Source organism: Zingiber officinale, chromosome 5A (genome assembly GCF_018446385.1).
Source record: "Zingiber officinale cultivar Zhangliang chromosome 5A, Zo_v1.1, whole genome shotgun sequence".
In the NCBI taxonomy this organism is placed as follows: Eukaryota; Viridiplantae; Streptophyta; class Magnoliopsida; order Zingiberales; family Zingiberaceae; genus Zingiber; species Zingiber officinale.
Window position 1 is genome coordinate 39242076 of NC_055994.1, and position 4036 is coordinate 39246111.

At 42.0% G+C, this 4036-nt stretch overlaps 1 long non-coding RNA gene across 1 annotated transcript; it reads right to left on the reverse strand.

The window, feature by feature from the left end:
- Positions 1 to 1543: 1543 nt before the first annotated feature.
- LOC121982762 lies at positions 1544 to 2090 on the reverse strand. Its single transcript, XR_006112240.1, has 3 exons — positions 1960 to 2090; positions 1768 to 1874; positions 1544 to 1664 (listed from the first exon to the last, which is right to left on the reverse strand). It is a non-coding gene; the product is annotated as an uncharacterized LOC121982762 (long non-coding RNA).
- Positions 2091 to 4036: the final 1946 nt, after the last annotated feature.

Consider the following 4036-nt stretch of genomic DNA (forward strand, 5'->3'; position numbering starts at 1 on the left):
TGCACCGCGCATCAAATGCAAAAGTGCATGCATGCTCCATGGTCACCCCCGCCACCTCTCTAGACACCACGACCCCTGTATGGCCGAGTGGCTTGGGTCCGTGACAAACCGTACTAGCCTCCAGTACATGCAGTGCTATAGGCGCCCGAAGCGGACGGTCAGCTAAGTAGTTATCTAACTACATAGCTAAGGGTCCCTGACCACTCATAACTCAAACCCTCTGACTACTGTACCCTCAAGATCCACTACTCCAGAGTGGTCGAGGCTGACAGAACACTGAGCGGCTGAATGAGCACGACAGGACTAGCTCCACTCCTAGCTACCACTCTCCAACAGTGGCCGAATGGGCAGCTATAAACAACCGACGACTCTCTCACTACAAGGGAGACAATAGTCGTCAATATGCAATGAATGATGACATGATATATATATATAATCATGATACGAACACCGTCATCATCCATGCAACTCTAAATCCACCTAAGTACCCCACAACATGAATATAATCATCATGATAAATCCACACATCCCACCGAACACATGTACACAACTACACACGTATAAACAACCAAAAATCTCCAATAATCCCCCTGGACGCATATGCACAGATCGTAAATACAATCAGCATGTATCCTCCAATAATAAACACATCAGACACGTGTACAAACCACAAACATACAATCAACATAACTCCTCCAAAAGTACATAACCAAACACGTGTGTACATACAACATGCAAATGTAGGGTCAACCTGATGACTCCCAAAACACATACCAAGCTACATACAATCCACATTATGTACCCAATCAGCATGGTAATACTAATAGCCCGACAATCCCTACAAGACATACTCTACACGTGTAATCACAACAGAGTAGATATCAAGAGTGGAGACTGTATATGAATTAAATAGATTATCACAAGGGTCAAGCATAAGTATCATGCAGGAAAAACTGCAACCGATCAGGATATAAGATAAAGCAGCCTAAACCATCACATAATAGCCATGTACTAAGATCAAGAAAAACTACGTAGAAGCCAAGGAAGAAATACCCGCCTTAAAAAGTAGATCGAGTCAAATCATCCCATGTCGAGATGCTTGTCCCAAATCCAAGTCCTGCATCAATCAATATATATATTTTTATTTAGCTAAATTCACAAGAATTAAAATAGCTAAATAAAATCTCTACCCAATTCGGATAACTCCACTTAAATCTTATCACTATTTAATCCTCCAAATAACCCTTAATCCAACTCCTTCTAGATCCAAACAAAATCCACAATCTATTAATCAATCCAAAACTCACCAATCAACACCTCTGCCAACAACTAAATGTATCCAAAAATCTCTGCTAAATCTCATCATCTCATCCTTTCTGATAATTCAACCAACAATAAATCCAATGATCCTAATAATGATCACATAACAATCTACATCAACCAATCATCATATCCACAAGTTCCAACCCAATACAATCATCAACACTCCACCAATTCATCATCAAAATGCAAACTGACTTCCAATTCCATAATGAAATCAATCCAATGCACTAAACAACCATGAATTTATTTCACACTAAGAAGAAAACTAGTGGTAGACTCTTACCTTGAGGGAAGGCAGCAAATCCAATAGCTCAACAGTGCTACACTCCACTGTCCAGAAACTACAACAGTCAAGCATACACCAACTCTTCTAAGTATCAATCCAGAAAAATGGAATATACAGCAAAGGAGTTGCAGAAAACCTAATCCACAATACAAACTCACCTCAACAGAACCTCCATCTTACCCAAAACCTTCACAGCTTCAAGAATTGGGAAAAGACAGTGATCGACAACAGAGGAGGTCCACAGAACAATGATCCATTGCTTCATCTAATCCCGAATCAGGAAAATCATCCGAAACAAATCCAATTAAACAAGATCTTTGAAGCTTTATGATTCTAAACCAAAAACCTACCTTGATCGGGTGTTTCCAAATGGCGTCGGCACTTCAATCCGGCTGATGTAGAGCAATCGGCCACTCTCCAGCAACCAAGTTGATGAGGAGGAACCATCGATCGATTAGGAAAGCGAGTTAAGGCCCCTCGCTGTGCCCTAGATTCGGACCCCGTCAATCGCGTGCCCTAGATCAGCCCAAAGACGACCGCTTAGCCGGAGGTGGCTCATACTGTCAAGATCCGACCACTCTTTCCCTCCTGGCGCCGCAACGAGGCCGAGATCGCTGGGGAAGCCATCAGCGTCGAGTTATCCGCGCGCGTGAGAGAAAGAACAGAGGATCGCAAGGGGAAGAACGACAACTGCTCTCACACAGCTGATGGAATATTTGCCCTAACCTCACGCGAAGGAAGATGGCCGGCGATCGCGAGCTCAACGTCGATGAGGTGAGAAATCGCCGGAGAAGGGTTGGGCAGATGAGTTGTCGGGGAAGAGAAGGCTTCGGCGATAATGGGGAGAAAGAATCGAGAAATTTTAGGAATTTAAAACTTAGGTAAGTTAATTAACCGCTAAGTTTATTTCTCAATCAACTCATATTTAAGCGGTATTCCAAACAGGCCCCGCTTAACCCCACCGATTCATCTCCCCAAAATGAATCATACGGACTCCGTTTAAATCCCAAAAAATTTCTAAAAATTCCCGAAAAATTCAATAAGATTTTTCGTCCATTATTATTAAATTTTGTGATATCTTACATGTGCACAATCTCCTAAGTACTTCATATCAAATTGTTTGGACAACCATACCCTTACGTCCGATAATACCTTGACATTGTTGTCAATTAACAAAATATCATCTACGTATAGTACAAGAAATACCACCATGTTTCCGTTACACTTCTTGTATACACAAGACTCATCCGGACACTGAATAAATCCATATGACTGGATTACTTCATTAAACCGGATGTTCCAAGACCTTGAAGCTTGCTTTAGTCCATAAATGGACCGATTGAGCTTGCACACTAGATGCTCTTTGGCTTTTTCAATAAACCCTTCTGGTTGCTTCATATGGATGTTCTCTTCAAGACTTTCATTAAGGAAAGCTGTCTTGACATCCATTTGCCAAATCTCATAATCCATATGAGCAGCAATGGATAAGAGTATCTGGATAGACTTAAGCATGACTACCGGTGAAAAGGTCTCCTCATAGTCGATTCCCTCTTTCTGAGTGTACCCTTTCGCAACAAGCCTAGCTTTGAAGGTTTCTACCTTCCCGTCTGTCCCTCTTTTCCTTTTGTAGATCCACTTGCATCAAACGGCTTTTACACCATCAGGTGGTTCTACAAGCTCCCAGACCTTATTAGAGTACATAGACTCTATTTCAGAATTCATTGCCTTTTGCCAAGATACTGCATCTATATCTTGGAGTGCTTCGTCATATGTTCGGGGATCAGGTTCATGTTTACCCGGGATCAAGTCCGAAGACTCTCCCAAAAACATGAATCTTTTAGGCTGCCTTACAACCCTCCCACTACGACGAGGCACTGTCTGTGGTTGTGTATCATGTGTGACACGTGTTGCAGTCTCTTGTGGTACTTCATCTTGTACTGTTGGTACTGAAGTAGACGTATCCTCTCTAAGTTCTTCTAAAACAACTTTGCTACTGGGCTTGTGATCCATTATATAGTCTTCTTCTAAAAACTGGGCATTGGTGCTAACAATGACCTTCTGGTCTTTAGGACTATAAAATAAACCACCTTTCGTTCCTTTGGGATACCCTACAAACACGCGAACTTCTGTATGAGATTCTAACTTATCAGCATCTGGTTTCAGCACATGTGCTGGACTACCCCAAATCCGAATATGTCTTAGACTGGGCTTTCGCCCATTCCACAATTCTGTGGGAGTAGAAGAAACTGATTTAGAAGGTACTAAGTTCAGAATGTACACTGCTGTTTCCAGAGCGTATCCCCAAAATGAATTTGGTAATTCTGAGTAACTCATCATCGATATAACCATCTCCATAAGAGTCCTATTCCTTCATTCTGTCACACAATTCTGTTGGGGTGTACCAGGTGCAGACAGTTGGGATTGAAT